We start from the raw sequence: 18,055 nt of genomic DNA, 5'->3' as shown, positions 1-18,055 counted from the left end.
AAATGCTATTAAAACAATTAACTGAGTCAATATTTTTTCAAAGAATAAAGATATTTCTCAAGAATGTATCCCTTCTCGGATGATGCCTGGCTCTCAGGATGTAAAAATCTGTACTAAGACTTTGGTTAATCTCACAGCAATAACCTGGGAACAAGGGTCAGTCTCTTTTGGTCATTCATTCAATGCATGTCAGCCGTGCCCAACAGTCCACTGCATCCCTTAAAATACGTTTACCCATGCCCACAGCCTCCCCGCCATTCCTCCCCCCCCCCCAGACTCCTCCACCACCATCCTATGCCCCTCTGCCCTCCCTGGCCACTCTTCCTACCCATCTACACTAAGGAGTGACACCCCTACCACCTTGTTTCACACATCACATGTGCCCTTCCTACCCTTCTCTCACTAGCCTCTTACTGTTCACGTCTGCTTTACATTCTCTCAGTTCTTTGTTACGTATAATTAATCAGTTTGTGTACAATGAAGGAAAGCAAGGTTTGAAGAGACCTAAAAAGAACTGGGCATTTTAACCAAGGTTTCAAAAGGCTCCACAGACCAGTCACCCAGGTGCAAGCGGGCACTGGAAACCGCCTGACCAATCATGCTGCAACACTACCACAAAATGGCATTTGTCTGATGTTTGTATTCCTCTGTGTGTAACCAAAAAAATAATAATAATTACAACTCAGTGTAAGACAATGATCGTAGTGAGCAAAACCACCGGATAACTTAAATAAATCAAATTCACTGCATAAAAGAAAAAGAACACAGGATTACATCTGCCTCCCATCCTAACTAACTACACGGTCACCAACTTTCTTCTGCATTCATCTTCTGCTTCCTCAGAAAATTTGCCTCCGTTGCTGAAGTAAAGAAAATGAGGATACAGAAACTATAATGTGGATCTCACAACAGAAAGGCAATATGTAAACTCAAATATGTATTGAATTTTCACTTATTCAACCAACATTCATTGGGCACCTCCTGTATTAAACTGTGAGTAAAGAAAAAATGAATAATTTATAGCTTCTGCCATTAAGGAACTCATAGCTTAGAGAAGATTCTAAAACAATAAAAGTGATACAAATAAGGTTTGGACAAGGGGCTAGGGAGTAATCACCCATGGTAGGGAACATCATCAGGGCAGGTTTGTAGAGGAAGCAATAATTAACTCAAGTGCTGAAGGTTCACAGGGTCCAAGGTAAACACGAGCGAAGACACGGCGGTATGAGTGACTACTGTATTCTCAAGAATAAGGGGGTGCAGTACGGCTGGAGCCGAGGCCAGCGTGCGGGAATCAGGTGAGGAGGTGAGCAGACCACACGGCAAGCAGGAGGGCATCTCTGGAGCTCAAAGGATTTTTGGCTTTTGTCCAGGAGGCAACAGATTGCCAAGGAAGGCTCTGGAGCGTAGTTCTTGGCTGCCGCCTCCGTTATAAAGACTGTGCCTGTCGACTTATACAGGTTACATTAATCCTTGACAACATTCCTAGTAGGATTAGATGGGAATCACATTTGAATATCAAAGACCACTCTCCATTCCACGGTCCCTGAAGCAGTGTTTGGAGACACACTAAAAAGGACAGAAGTCTGGGAGCAGGGAAGTCAGGAGACGGATGTGAATACCCAGACACAAACTCCTTGGGGTCCAAATTAAACCAAAGACCGTGACAATGGAGCGGAAAACACCTACATATGTTTTGGAGGAAAGATTGCTGAGCTGACTGCCGCCAGGAGCAGCTCCCCTTAGCTCCTACCACTTCCCCAGGGACTACACCACCATCTGGGCTTCGAGACACCCTCCGAGCACCTGATGCTTCTGGCCGCTTGTGAGCAACTCCCAAGGAGGCCTTTGTGCTCCAATTGGCCACTGAGCCATCAGGAGATGCCCTACAGATACTCTGAGGCCTTTGCTCACCCACGACACGCAGTCGGCACCCAGCCTCGCCCAAGACACCCCTGGGACCAATCCCAGCATGCTCCACAATCCTCTCTACCCTGCTCACCACCCGAAGTCCAATCTGCCCCATTTCTCACCTTCTCAGCACATCTGTCCTCTAGAACTCAAACTCTACCCTCAGCAAACTCCACGATGTCCCATTCTCTGAATGTTCTAAAAACACAGAGAAGGCAAGATTTAACCTGAATTGTGAAGGCTGAAGCCAATGAACACCATCTTCCTAGCACCTCGTCAAGGGGACCCTGTTAATACTCCACACTTAGTCTGATGTCCTGCCACTGTGAACAGGGACGGCTGTGCCCATCCGTAAAATAGCAAAACACCCTTGACCTGGGTAATAACTGGCCCCTTTCTTGGGACCTTCCAATGATTAAGCGATGAAAGAGTTAGAATCTATCTCCCCAAAAGTCTTCCCAGGAGGTTGCTGCAGACCAAAGGCTTGCAAATATTATGCCCATTCTATGTGAGTCGTAGACTCTGAGTAACAGCTCTGATCCAATCACAAAAGTCCCCCAGCCTGGAGATGAAGTCAATGTCTGTCCAGTTCACCTTCCAACTTCCCTATCCTGTTTCAAATCTTACCTACTCTGAAGTTCATGTCTTTAGACCTTTCCACCCATCATCCCTTCTTGCTGTGGCTCCGCCATCTACTGCAGCTTCCTTCATTCACTGATGACCTAAGCACCTGGCCATTTCCTTTCCAAACAGAAGTGTTCTCATTCTTGCTTTCTTCTGCATCTACTCCTACTCTGTAGGAGGAGGTTCCTACATCACCACAGGTGTGGCGATCTCTCGGATTCCACCTCGGCCACCACCCCCACTGTCAGAACCTCTGATACCAGCATCACGAGTACGTGCACCAGCTTGGAGATGTCAGCTTCAAGCATCCCACAGCATAAACACTACCTTCTCTTTCTCCAGCTCATCTACTCTGGTTATTTCCATTCTAAAATCTTCCTGGCATCATCTGGCTTTCCAGTCCATTGACCCTTCAATTTTTTCCACTATTAGTTACAACCTCATGTCTCTTCCTGCCCAGCTTAGGGTCAAGGTCCTTCACTGGAACCTCTCTCTTGAAAGCACCCATTCCTCTCTCTTCCAGATTCTTACCTGGCAAATCCTCAAGTTGGTTAAGCCCAACTATCTTCCTGCTCCATACCTCCACCTAACAGCTGAAGAAACTGCCCGGGGAAAAAAACACAACCCCAACTAGCCTCAATTTAAATTCATGGCTGCAAATCTCTAATGGGCAACCTACACTGATTGGCAATTCTACTATATTTCCCCAGGATGTTTCAAAATAGCTATTTCAAGTCTCTCCTTTTCCAAATTCTGTTTTACCTCTCTCCACCCCAACATCATCACACTTCATTAGGAAAGGAGAAGCCATTCTAATAAGAACTTCCCACCACCCAAACCACCACATATCAGCCTCTCTACCCATTCTTTCTGTCCTTCCTAAATGTCCCTGTTTTGTCCCTAAATTTCCGTTCCGTTGTCTTTGGTTTAATTTGGACCCCAAGGAGTTTGTGTCTGGCTATTCACATTCTTTCTACAGTCCTTTCTAAATGTCCCTGTTGCTAATAAGGACTAACCTCTTCATTTGAGCCCTGGATCTCCTTCCTTCCTGGCTCTTCAGGAATTGTACTCTGACAATTATCCAGAATTCTCTGCTGTCTTCATCAGCTTTTCCTCTCTACTTAATCATTCTATCATCTCCTCTCTACTTAAACTCATTCTATTACTCTCTGGTCCTAACAAACCCTTCCCTAGCCAGTATCTCCTTCCAAGAACTTTTCCATCCCTCTGCATCTCTTCACAACAAAAATTTGTGAAAGAGTCATCTGTAAATGTTGTCTCTGCTTACAACTCCATTCAATAAGTTTGTCACAGCCTCGCACTACTTAAACTGTATGTCAAATTGTCAAAATCACAAATGGCCTAATTTTACAAAATGCAATTTCTATTAACTGACACAGTAGAAACAACTCTTTTAAAAACATTTTGAACTCTTAACTTCAGGGATACCACACTCTCCTGATTCCCTCCTATCCCACCGGCAACTCCTTCTTCTCTTCTGACTAACACAGTGCTCCAACGGCACCCTTTTCTCCATATACATACCTTACACACAACATCAGCCAATTCTGTTACTATCTACTTGGAGGTAGCATCAGATTCCGTTGGGTTAAGTGTGTGACTCTTGATTTTGGGTTAGGGCATGATTTTTGGGTGGTGAGATCGAGCCCAGAGTCAGGCTCTGCACTGGGTGTGGAGCCTGCTTAAGATTCTCCCTCTTCCTCTCCCTTAGCCCCTCCCACTTCCAAAAAAAAATAGATCTTGAGATAGATAAATTATCCTGAATTATTAGGGTACCTTTCAAATGCAGTCACATATACCTTCATAAGAAGACGCAAAGGGAGATTTGACACATGTAGAAGAGAAGGCAATGTGACCACAGAGGCAGAGATCACAGGGATGCAGCCACAAGCCACTGAATGCCTAGAGTCACCTGCAGCTGTTAAAAAGGAACATATCCCTCCTAGAATCTCAGAAGGGAGCATAACCTGCCAACACCCTGATTTCAGACCAGTGATTCTGATTTTGGACTTCTGGTCTCCTGAACTAAGAGAGAATAAATTTCTGGGTTTTGGGGTATTTTTAAAGATTTAAAGATTGTATTTACTTATTTGAGAGAGTGCGTGCGAGAGACAGCATGCATGTGAAGGGAGGGACAGAGGGAGAGACTGTCAAACAGATTTCCTGACGAGTAGGGAGCCGAATGAGGGGCTTGATCCCACATCCCAAGAGATCACGACCTGGGCCAAAACCAAGAGTCTGAGGCCTAAATGACTGAGCCAGCCAGGCAGCCCAAAGTTCTGTTGTTTTAAGCTAATGAGTTTGCTATAATTTGTAACAGTAGATACACATAACTAATACAGACACCTCTCACTCTCGTCCATTAGGTTTCAGGTTTATTTACCTTCTTCTGCCCAACAAATTCATCAAGAATACAATTAGAATTTTGGCACCAGCTATCTTCTTAGCCTGGAATGCTCTGCTCCTTATCTTTGGACAGCTAACTCTTTCTGGTCACTCAGGACCCAGCTCAAATGTCAGCTCTTCCTTCCCAAGCCACCCAAATTCAAAACAACCACATAGTTCTCATCATCTGATATCTCTCTTCTTTATTTAATCGTTATTATTTTCTTCCTTTCCCTCCCTCCCCAAATGAAACTCTACAAACCAAAGACTGTACCTGTTTTATACACCACTGTAATCTTAACTTGTAGAAAAAATGCCTGACATATATTAGGTGAGTGATAAATTTAACAAATGAATGGATGATATAGATGGGGAGAAAGGATGATGGTGCCAATTCAATGAGAGGAGAAACAGCATTAGCATGAGGGTGGAGAGAGATGATGAGTCCTGTCCTGACCGTGGGACATCCAAGTAGAAATGTCTACTGAGTCTGAACTCAGGGAAGAGGTCTGGTTGGAGATGGTGATTTGGGAATTCCCAAAATCAGGGATATGAATAACCTTGGTGGTGCAGAGAGCTTCTACAGTGAGAAGACCATGGACAGGCCCAAGAATTCCAATATTAAGGTGAAGAACCTATTTTTCCAAAGGAGAAACAAGGTGTCATACTAGCCTAGTGAAAGTTAAACTTCACAAAGGAGGGAATGAGCAGAATCACAGACATTTCAAGTAACAAGGTCCCATTGATTCGCCAGTCAGGGGGACACCAATAATCATACAATAACAGATTCTTCTAAGGGACAAGCCCAATTTCCAACAGCTGTGGAGTGAATGGAAGGTGAGGAAATAGAAAACCAATATACACAATATATTTTGGAGAAACATACCTTGAAAGAGAAGAAAGTGAGCATGTAGCTAGAGGGGAATACAGGGTAAGGGAATAGTTTTGGTCTTGTTTGTTTTGTGATGGGAGAATCTTGAGCATTCTTCTAAATATTTAAAATACAGATGAAAATGGAGAAAATCTTTTTTTTTTTTTAAAGATCTTATTTATTTATTCATGAGAGACACAGAAAGAAGGGCAGGGACAAAGGCAGAGGAAGAAGCAGACTTCCGCGAGGGAGCCCAATGCAGGACTCCATCTGAGGACTCTGGGATCATGCCCTGAGGCGAAGGCAGATGCTCAATCTCTATGCCACCCCAGCATCCCAAAAATAGAGAAATTTCATAGAGAAAGGTAGCTAAAGGAATGGGAGATCTCAGTATTGGTGAAAGCCCCAAATTTGAATAACTCTACCTCTAACTTGGTAGTTAATAATGAAGACCAAAATATTACAGGTTGACATGATTATCTCTTATCTTTGTTTTCTCAGTATATAGGATGCAAAGCACTGTGAAGGGAACAGCTATCTTCACCCAAAACTCACAATCTCTTCTGCTCCCAGATACACTACATTTTCCAATCTCCCTTGGCTGATAAGTATGACTATGCATCTGATTTCTGGCCAATGGTATGTGCGAGGAAGTGATACATTCATTGCAAGACTAAGTGTTTAAAAAATGGAGATACTTCTCTATCTCCTTCCACTAACTGGATAAAGTTTAAAACAAAGCCCTAAGGAATGGCAGAGTCAATGAAAGGTTCCAGGGTGTCTAAATCATCAAGTGGAGCAAAGTTATTCACCAATCAAAACTATGATATGATCAAGAAATAAACATCTGTCATGTATGTGCTTTTATGTACTCTCAGATCCTTCCAACAGTTTAGTTTACCCAAACCACTAACAATCATCTGATAAAGAAATGCACAAGTCTCTGGAGGCAAGAGAAATAAAAGCAAAAATGAACTCTCAGGACTTCATCAAGACAAAAAGCTTCTGCACAGCAAAGGAAAGTCAACAAAACTAAAGGCAACCAACCAAATGGGAGAAGATATACACAAATGACATAAAAGTTTACTATCATAAAAGGTTAGTATCTGATAAAAGGTTAGTATCAAAATTCTATAAAGAATTTATCAAAGTCAACACCACAAAAACAAACAATCCAGTTTAAAAATGGGCAGATGACATGAATAGACACTTTTCCAAAGAAGACATCCAGATGGCCAACAGACACATGAAAAGATGCTCAACCTCACTCATCATCAGGGAAATACAAATCCAAACCACGGTGAGATACCATCTCACACCTGTCAGAATGGCTAAAATTAACAACTCAGGAAACAAAGATGTTAGTGAGGATATGGAGAAAGGGAAACCCTTTTGTGTTGCTGGCGGGAATGTAAACTGGTGCAGCCACTCTGGAAAACAGCATGGAGGGTCCTCAAAAAGTTAAACATAGAATTACTCTATGACCCAGCAATTGCACCAGTAGGTATTTATCCAAAGGATACAAAAGTGCTGATTGGAAGAGGCACATGCACCCTGATGTCTATAGCAGTATTATCAACAATAGCCAAATTACGGGAAGATCCCAAATATCCAACAATTGATGAGTGGATAAAGCAGATGTGGTGTATATCTACAACAGACTATTACTCAACCATCAAAAAGAATGAAATCTTGCCATTTGCAATGACATGGATAGAACTAGAGTGTATTATGCTAAGTGAAATAAATCAGTCAGAGAAAGACGTGTATCATATGGTTTCACTCATGTGGAATTTAAGAAACAAAACAGATGAACATAGGGGAAGGGAAGGAAAAATAAGATAAAAACAGAGAAGGAGGCAAACCATAAGACACTCTTAACTATAGAGAACAGACTGTAGGTTGATGGAGGGAGGTGGTCGGGGGATGCACTAGATGGGTGATAGGTATTAAGGTGGGCACTTGTTGTGATGGGCACTGGGTGTTATATGTAAGTGATGAACCACTAAATTCTACTCCTGAAACCAATACTACACTATATGTTAAGTAACTGAATTTAAATATAATAAATAAATTTTAAAATGTAAATCTCATCAGCTCAGTTGGAACTATAAAATGCATTTTATCCTCAGACAGAAATACACATAGGAAAATGGCTTGAAATACTGAAAAATAACAGGACTTGGTTTTGAATCTGGAAATATTTGATGCTTAAGAATATCTGGCAAATATAACCAAATGAATGAATGAATAAGCAGCCAAATAACTTTGCATATTTTCTATGTATTTAAATCAGATTTATTCTTGAACATTATATAATTTCTAATAAAGTATTGAAATGCCATGGCACTCCAGCACAAAAAAATGCACAAGTCAGGTAAAAGGCTCAGAGATAATGCTAAAGGTTGGTAAAAACTATGGCAGAAAATGGGAAAAGGTGCTGTCTAAACACAGGTAAAAGAACTGCCTCCTGGCTGATACTGGAGGACATGAATTCGTATGGACCTCCAATATGCATGATTGTGTTCATTTTCCCAGTAGCATTCACAAACCCAGGTGCAAGAGAGGGAAAAGCAGATTAGCACCAGGTCGCAGGTTGTTCCCACACCCATTAACACTAAAGATTTTAACAATGTCACAGGTTCCTAGAAGTTAGATAAAAAAAAAAAAGAATATCATTTTAGGCAGCCATGCTGTGCCATGCATTCGATGTCTGACCAAGTGCAGCATCGCTGGTGAAAACTGCTGAAACCACAGGGTAAAACATTAGGAAGTGGAAGTGTTAAAAGGCAAAGTTCAATGAGTCAAGCAGTGGGATCCAAAGCAGCAAAAAGCAGGAAATACATTACAGAAATCCTGGAAGGATTATCCCTTGATTCTATTCTTTCTTTACAGTTTTCAAGAGAGTTTCAGTCATACCAGGAAATGACTATGCGGCTTTGAGTGAGTCACTTAAGTTCTCTGGAACTGTGTTTCCCTGCTGATATAACAGTTCACTGTTGCTATATGAAATAATGCAAGCCAAGTGCTTAGCACAGTGCCTAGGAAATGGTGATTGCTCAATAAATGATCCTTGTCATTATTAATTGTTATTCATAATAAAAAAGACAGAGTTGGGTTAGATCTCTAAGCTCTTTCCTATTTACAATTGTGAATCTATATTTTTTAAAATAAATATCCCAGGTACTTAATGATGTGCTAGGATGAGGGAAAAGGGTTAATACTAGCAAACACGATGAGAGAAGGAAATGAAAATACACTTGTTATAACAGATCCTTTGAGCATAAGCCAGGAGGGCGCGGCAGAGAATGCAGCATCCTCCGCATATGAAAGCTACGTCTGTAGACACTGGGAGTAAGGAGATTCCAAATCTGGGGAAGAGGCAAAGGTAGGCCCAGAGGAGTAAACAGAATCCAATGAACAAGACTGGCCTAACTTTAGGCAGGACAAGAGTACTAAAATATCCCATGCTTTTATGGGCTTAAAATTCATGCAATCTACCTCCTTTCACAGAGGCAGACACTGAAAGGTGCAGAAACTGACCAAAGCCCCGCTCAAGTGGCTGTACAGTGACTGCGGGGATGCTCAGGGACACGGTCCTCCCCAGAGGCTCCTTCTCTTAGCTTTACATAAATGACAGTCAAGGTTTTGTCCCTTCAGAATCCAGACACTTCTGATAAGGTGACAGGTTAATGTTATCAATCATCTCTTTATAAATTAATTTTCCAGATTCTATTCTGAGAGACTGGATTAGGTGGGCAGGCGGGAGAGAAGAGAGAAATTGATGAAAAGAGGGGAGCCCTCAGTGGCTACTAAATATAAATAACCTCCTCCTTTGCACGTTCCTCCCCTCCTTTCCTTTGGGGATTGCTTTCGTAACTTTGCGTCACCTGCAGTGCTTTCCTTTCCTCCTCCTAAATTCAGTATTTTGGGCTTTTGAAAGTGCCAAACCTGTAAAGAAAAAGGGGAGGCCTGGAAAAGAGAAAACTTAATGTACCCAGTTCATCTGATTACCTGCAATGCACCTGCCTATGTTATCTGCTGTCTAATCATAACCAACCCTTTTCTGTCACATGCTTCCTGAGTAACTAAAGGATAAGGGAAGTAACATAAGGCAATCATTTATTCAAAACTATTTATTACATGTTCCCCACACACAAGGCATTTGGCCTAGCATGTGAAATCTATAAAGTTGCGTAAGATCCAGCCCTTCCCTGCATGATCTGCAGAAAAGGGAATGATACATGTTTTCAAATAATTAGCTTATAGGGCTGGAAATGAGAGACTTTAGAGTGGCATAAAAAGAGTAGTTGAAGGATTTAGGAAATGTACAAAACACTTCTAACTGAAGCAGTTTGGGAAAGCAGCACGCAACTGGTAGCTAGTGGTCAGGACATCCAGGGATTCATAGGATTTCAGAAAGGTGAAGTAGAAGGAACAATATTGGTAGAGAGGCAGCAGTAAGAGTAAGATAGAAGTAGGGAATCCCAAGTAGTCCAGTGTGGCTGGATCACAGGGAAGATCAGGATGCAACCTTGTTACTGGAGCACGACTAGAGAGGTCTATGAATTCAAAGACAAATATTTGGAACTTGATCCAATAGGTCAGAGTAGCCCACAGAAGAGTAGAGCAGAAAGTGTTATGATCGAAGTGGTTTTGACACTACCACAATGAAACAAACACCCTTTATTTATCCAGTTTAAACAACGGAAAATGGCTTCTGAAAACCTAACATGCCAACCTTATTATTTTCATCACTCTCCAAATACACTTGTTTCTGTTGCATATAACCATCTGACTTAAGTGACCACTGGTGGCTTCAAGGTCAGTAATAAAGCTTTCTAAGCATAAGTCACCAAGTCATTCTGGGAGGCCATCTCATTTGATAGTAGCAAATTCTAGAAAACTCGTTTTCAGAAAACAACCTCTTTGTTTTGGTTTGTGGGGTATGCTTTCCCCTCTATAAAACCTTTTTATAGTGGGATGTAAGTGGGTAATCAAATATGAGCTCCCACAGAGGACACATCACTATTTAAAGAATAGGAAGTTTGAAAAATCTAAATTAAAGACATTACTTACAAAGCATCCACACGTTAACAAATCTCACTATTTTTTAAAAATTTTTAAAGAATTATTTATTTTAGAGAGAGTGAAAGAGAAGAGCATGAGCAGGGGAGGGGCAGAGAGAGAAGCAGACTCCCCACTGAGCACAGAGCCTGCCTCAGATGGCGCTGGATCCAAAGATCACCAGATCAAGACCTGAGCCAAAACCAAAGCTGGATGCTTACTGACTGAGCCACCAGGTACCCAGATCTCACTATTAAAAAATTAAGTAAATCAGTAACAATTTTGCCAGAAAAAAAATTTTAATATTCCCAAGTAATGTTTTAAAATTTTGTTAATACGTACGTCACAATAAATTTTTTGTTAGGAGGGAAATATTTTCTATTAGTTTTTTCTCACTAATTTTAGTGATCCAACAAAAAACACAGCTTGACCTAATTAAAATCAGAAACCGTGTCTTATCTGCTGCATAAATCAGAACTCTGATTTTGAGAGAACCAACATAAAAATGTCAACTAAAAAATGGAAAAGAAGAGCACAGATACAACCCAGGAAGAAACGTTTAACACAAAGATCCTATAAAAACCTCCAACAAAATTTTAAAATCCTGGAAAACAAGAAAAACAAAAACAAAAACAAAAAAACCCATGGTCACAATCATGTCAGAACACAAAATTAGAGTTCTGGACAAACTCTGACCACACTCAGTACCTAAACATCCTCAGGCATGCAAACCATCAGCCCCTACATTTCCTTTTCCTTAAAACTTCCTGAGATCAATCCCTGGTCAGATACTACAGGAAGAGATCTTCTCTGAAGTTGCTAGATGTCTTGGCTTGCAGCCACCTAGCCCTAGTCTTTCTCATTGAAGTTGAATCTGATCATCTCTCCCTCCCCATTTCTCTCCCCCATCACGTCAACAAGGAAATGTAGAACATGCCCTTCATTAGCAGCTTTGTCCTCTGCAACACAACCCCTACGGTTTCTTAAGGTGTTAAGTCCTGATGGAATCATCTAAGTATTTGGATGAGCATCTAGAAACACATCAATAATCTTCTCAGATAGTTTCACTCACTCCTTCCCTATCTCCAAAAATAACAATCCTAAAATTAGCCAGGTATGGGGGTCCCACACATAATGACTAATTTTCCCCAGAAACATCAGATGAAAAATATATCCCACTACACACAACTGGATAAAGTAACAGGCCATGTGATAGATACATTTTTACAGAAGTGTGTTAAAAGCGTCAAAAATGGAGCGTTACAATTTCTAACTCCAATCCTGAGCTTTAAAACTTCAGAGATACAGTGAAAAGTAATATTTAGTGCATATACAGAATTTTACTTAAGTTTTTAATACATTTCCACAGAAAGTTCATTTTTGAAAGCATAGGATTGTGCTGGCTTTTTAATGCACTGAAATACAAAACAGCAAACATTTTTGATACAATGATGACCTCCTCTTGCTGTGATCCTCCAGAAACTATAGCTTTGTGTTTTTTCACCACAAACTGTCTCAACCACTCGAGCCCAAATTAACATCTCCCCGGTATATCCACACAGTTAAAGCCATTATTCTACCAATGGCTATATGATTATGCAAGATCTTATGCTGGTCCCTAATTGTTTTACCTTGTTAGATAAACTCCCAACTCTCTCAAAAGCAAGACAACCATACTTTCTCTTTTTCTAGCACTTGCTACTATGTAATGCTACACAAGCCTACAGAAAACTTCATTCAAGAAGCCAAGTGTTAAATATACACTTGACCTTTGAACAACGCAGGGGCTGGAGTGCTGAACCCCTGCAGAGCTGAAAATCCACATATAATTTTTGATTCCCCAAAAACTTAATTACTAATAGCCTACTGTTGACCAGAAGCTTTACTGATAACATAAAGAGCTGATTAACACATATATCATACGTTATATTATATACTATATTATAATAAAGTAATCTATAATCTAGAGAATAGAAAATGTTATTAAGAAAATCATAAGGGGCGCCTGGGTGGCTCAGTCAGTTAAGCGGCTGCATTCAGAGTCCTGGGATCGAACCGCCATCAGGCTCTGCTCAGCGGGCAGTCTGCTTCTCCCTCTCCCTGCCGCTCCCCCTGCTTGTGCTTGAGCTCTGTCAAATAAATAAATTTTAAAAATTAAAATAAAAAAATCATAAGGAAGGGAAAATACATTTACAGTGCTGAACTATATTTATTGAAAACACTCCACAGGAGAGTTTGGACCTGGGTGGTCCAGTAGGTTAAGGGTCTGCCTTAGGCTCAGGTCGTGATCCCAAGGTCCTAGGATAGAGCCCCACACATCAGGCTCCCTCCTCCATGGGGGAGCCTGCTTTCCCTCTGCCTGTACCACTCCTCATGCCTGTGTTCTCTCTCTGGCTCACACCCTCTCAAAGAAATAAAATCTTAAAAAAAAAAAAAAAAAACCTACATATAAGTGGACCCTCAGAATTCAAATCCATATTGTTCACGGTTGAATGTATTTTCTTTTGTTTTTTTTTTAAGATTTGTTTATTTATTTGAGAGAAGGAGAGAGAGTACAAGGAGTGGCAGAGGGAGAGAAAGAATCTCAAGCAGACTCCTGACTGAGTGTGGAACCCAATGTGGAGCTCGATCTGATGAATAAATGAAGTCTTTAAAAAAAATTTGTTTTTAAGTAATTAAAAAATAAAAAGGAAAGGGGTGCCTGGGTGGCATAGTTGGTTAAGCATCTGACTCTTGGTTTTGGATCAGGTCATGATCTCAGGGTCATGAGATGGAGCCCCACATAGTGCTCTGCACTCAGCATGGTCTGCTTGGGATTCTCTGACCCAATGCCCCTCCTACTCCTGCACGCATGCACGTGTGCACACTCTCTCTCTAATAAATAAATCTTAAAAAAAAAAAAAGGAGAAATTGGATACTTATCTGGAAATGGTTTCCATCTGTAATAAGGGCTTGTCACTAACCACCTTCCCCCTCAATCACATGCACCAAAATAAAGGAGATCATGCCTGGATAATTCATGCACAACCTGCAGGAGCTAAATCATCTATTCTTTGCCCAAATCTTTCTGTTTTGAATATAAAAAGAAAAATAGACAAGGAAGGAAGTTAGTATTTTGAAGTCTACTACCTAGCAGGTACATCACTAGCAATTTTACATGTGCTGTATCATACATCATTACCTGTATTTTGCTAATGAGACAACTGAGGCTCAGTGAGTTTGAATAGGTTACCTAAGGCCAAAGTGTTATCTTATTCTCTTCCCCTGACTACACTCAGCTGGAGTTTGTCCCACAGTTCAGTCATTCACTGAGAAAATGTTTATTGAGCACTTACTACAAGCTTGTCACCACTCTTAGCATTAGAAATAGAAATACGGGTGAAGCAGACCAACCCTTCCCATGGAATTTACATTCTATTGCTGAAAGACAGAAAACAACCCAACAGAACCATTTCGGAGTCATAATAGTTTGCCAGTGTGGTCTACTTACATTGAGAGTCAAATCTTTTTAAATAACTTTTATGAGATTAGATTAGAACTAAAGGGTAAAACCCGTGACAATTGGTAACTGTAGGCCTCTGGTCAATTACTGAGCCCCCAACACATCTTTTAATAAATTAGAGAGAGGGGGGCACCCGGGTGGCTCAGTGGGCTACGCGTCTGGCTCAGGTCACCTCAGGGTTGTGACTGTGCGCCCCGAGTCTGACTCACGGCCAGGCCTGGAGGTTGCTTAAGATTCTCTTTCCCTCTCCGTCTGCCCCTCCCATGACCTCTCGCTCTCTTTCTCTAAAAGAAAACGAAAATCAGAGCGAGAAAAAAGTAGAGCTTTCGTGCAGCTCAGAATCTCTTTACAAAGTGACTGTGTCAGAATGGACAGCTCCACCTCTGCTGTCGGTCAAACCTAAAATTCCATCTTTTATCTTTTACGAAGATAATGCCGCTTTACTTGAAAAGTTGGATTTTACAAACGAAGGGAGTGCTGTAACTTGTAGTCTCATGAGAACACAGGGCTTTCCACATCCGCATCCCAAAGCTCCCCCAAGCCCAGGGCCCTGCGCCGGCCGAGCCTGGCCCCGAGCAGCCCAGGAATAAGCGCAGACCGTGGGCAGGGCTGGAAGTTTCGTCTAAAGCCACCGACCCTGTGAGCACCTTCCTCCCCCACCTGTCCACGGAAGAGAGTTCCTGAGTCCCGAGGCTACACCACGGGCCGGCGGGCCGACAGCGGCCCCAGGGCGGCGTCCCTAAGGTAGTGCCCCGGGCTCCGCAGCCGGGCGGCGGGAGGGCGCGCTGGGGGGGGGGGGGGGCGCCCCGGGTTCCCCCGCGAACACCTCGGTCCCCGGGGCTGCGAAGGTGCTCCGCGGGGGCCCTCGGGGCCGCAGCTCCGCTCCAGGACCCTCCTCGCCCGGAGGGGAGCGCCGGCGCCCCGCGGACGAGCCGCAGGCACGAGCCCAGACTTTGCCGCAAACTTTCAATCAGCTGCACCCCCGCCCCCCCGGCTGCAGCGGGCCGGAGCCCCCGGCCGGGCCCTCCTCGGGCGGCCCCCCGCCGCCCCCGCCGCCCCGCCCGGGGCACCAGGGGCGCCAGCCGCGACCCCGGCCGGGCCCCAGGAAGCACACACCTCAGCTCGCTCCTCCGGCGCTAGGGCTCCGCGGCGCGCTCCGTCCCTCCGGCGGGGCGGAGTCTCCGCTCCCCGCGCCCCGCGCCCCGCCCCGCCGCCCCCGCCCCGACCCCGCCCGGCCCCGACCCCGCCCCGACCCCGCCCGGCCCGCGGGACGCGGAAGCGGAGGCGGGGCCCGGCCTGCGGCGTCGCCAGCGGCCCGCGGGCCCCGGGTCCCCGCGCCCCGCCCCCCCGCCCGCAGCCCAGGCCCGACAGCCCGCGCCGGGGACCAGGGCGCACGGGTCGGGTCGCCCCCGCCCTCCTCACCCCTCCCCCCGCCCCTCCCCCCGCCGCCCACCCCCCGGCCGGCCTCTTGCCCGCCGCGGCCCTCCCCGCCCCCCTCCGCGGCCTCCCCATCCTCCCTCCTCCCTCCTCCCCCCGCGGCATGCCCTCCCCTCCCCCCTCGCCGCTCCCCTCCCCGCCCCCCGCGGCCCTCCCCGCCCCCCCCGCCGGCCTCCCCCCTCCCGCCCCCCCCCGCGGCCTCCCCTCCTCTCCCCCCTCGGCCTCCCCTTCCCTGCCCCCCTCGCCGCTCCCCTCCCCTCCCCCCTTCCCTGCCCCCCTCCCCTCCCCCCGCGGCCTCCCCCGCCGGGGAGAGCGGAGCCGCTCGGCCTCCTGCACGCGGGCGGGCCTGCTCACCTGAGGCCGCGTCGCCCGCCCCCGCACGTGGCTTCCCCCGTCAGCACAGGGGCCTCCCTGGGCCTAGAAACGCCGCGAGCCCACGGGGTGGGGGGGGCCGGCGACCTGGCGGACCTGGCGGGGGAGCCGCCCGGAGGCCCGGCCCGAGCGCCCGGAGGTGGGAGGCCCGCGCCGGCCGCGGCCCAGCCTCACCCAGGTGGGGGCCGGCCTCGCAGATGCACCCCTAAAGCCGCCCCTGCCCACTGAGCATGCCCAGCTCACCGGGAACCGCAAGTGTCTAGGCAAGCCCAGGTGCACCCAGGGAGGGCGCGGATGGGGTTCAAACGGACCCCATTTCTCCAAGACCTCTCCACCCACAACCTCTGGGAGTTTTGCAAAACCTTATTTGCAAAATAAGGCCTTTCCAAAGGGAAGGCACCCAAATTAGTTTGAACCCAAATCGCAGTGGATCGCAATGGTGGGTTCTTGTCAGCCAGTTACTGATGAAGTCGCTTACTCAGAACTTTAAATGCAGCAGAACCATTGTAATGGACGTAAAGGAGGGCGCAGATTCACTGGGTCTCAAATTCATAACTTCGGGAAACCAGTCTATCCAGCGGACAATCCAGTGGTTCTCAAACTTGGGTACATCTTAGAATGGGAAGGAGAGCATTAAAAAGATCTGTCCCAGGTCCCCACTCCCACACCAACTGAATCACTCTGCAAATGGAACATGGAAATCCTTACATTTTAAAACTGGCTCTCGAAGGGCAGCCAAGGGAGCCAGCAGCCCGACGCATCACCTAAGAACTTAGAAATACAAGTTCTCAGCTCCACTCCCAACTACTTGGTTCCTAACTCGGGTTGGGTTGGTGCCGGGCTCTGATTTAACGAGCCCTTCCAGTGATTCTCTTGCACACTAAAGCTCCTGAATGGTTTATAAGCTGCCTCGGGTGATTCTAATGAGAATCCCTGTCATAAACCAATGCTTTCACAGTTTTTCAAATCCCAAACATTTATCTAGAAGCACAACATTTTACACAGAAGAGGAATCCTCTGGTTGAATTGAGGTGCTAGTCCTGTCTGTCCTTCCCACTAATTCTCTGAGAACATTTCAGGTCTTGGAAAATGGAGACTACCTATTTACTTTTCTACTCCAGGGCCTAGCACAGTGCCTATAACATAATAGATGTTTCACAAGTATTTATTGATTTGAAATGAACGTTTAGGTGAACAATTTGTTCCGGAACCTATTATGTCTACTGTTTCTCTTACCCACAAATCCTGGTTACCTTGATAGCTAACAAGCCAGTAGGGATTCAGTTCTCAAAAACCCATGACCGTCCATAATGGTCTAAACCCAAGTCAGGCCTTGATGGAACAGAACAAGGGAGAAGGTAGAGGAGTTTGAGGAGCTAAGAAGAGTCAGGAGCATCACACATGATTTCATTTTCCAAAACTGGGGCCCAAAGCAGAAGGACACTAGACATCTGGTGGAATTCAGGAAAGGCATCAAAGGAAAAGGTATGTATGAGAGGGCTTAGGGGAGGAGAGAAGAAACTTACCATGATGAGCCTACCGTGTACTCTGGGTCTTCTTTCTCTAAGCCACCTGTCTCCACTTCCCCATCCTCTGTACACATATGTAATCTCAACTACACCCTTGGAAAATAACTTAAAAATAGAAAATTGTTGGGATGCCTGGGTGGCTCAGTGAGTCCAGGGTTGGATTCTCGCTTCAGGGGTGTGCTTCTCCCTCTACCTGTGTCTCTGCCTCTCTCTGTGTCTCTCAGGAATAAATAAATAAAATATTTTAAAAAATAAAAATAGAAAGTTGTTATAAAAGTTACTTCCAATTACTGCATTAAACACGATAATTTGTCACTATTCAGTATAAGCTTAAAT

At 44.9% G+C, this 18,055-nt stretch overlaps 1 protein-coding gene across 3 annotated transcripts in view; it reads right to left on the bottom strand.

The window, feature by feature from the left end:
- The window catches only part of GPD2 (glycerol-3-phosphate dehydrogenase 2), a 141,015-nt gene extending 124,706 nt beyond the window's left edge, over window positions 1-16,309 (bottom strand). For 2 of the 3 annotated variants that reach the window (XM_049106404.1, XM_025471152.3), the window contains exon 1: window positions 15,498-15,590. The gene's annotated coding sequence lies outside the window, so the exon portion shown is untranslated. Of the gene's footprint in view, window positions 1-15,497; window positions 15,591-16,172 lie in introns of those variants that run through there. The other variant, XM_049106406.1, reaches the window with a different exon arrangement.
- Window positions 16,310-18,055: the final 1,746 nt, after the last annotated feature.

The sequence above is a fragment of the Canis lupus genome, chromosome 36 (assembly GCF_003254725.2).
Source record: "Canis lupus dingo isolate Sandy chromosome 36, ASM325472v2, whole genome shotgun sequence".
Lineage (NCBI taxonomy): Eukaryota > Metazoa > Chordata > Mammalia > Carnivora > Canidae > Canis > Canis lupus.
Note: the sequence above shows the minus strand (reverse complement) of the source record. Positions and strands in the feature narration are given on the sequence as shown.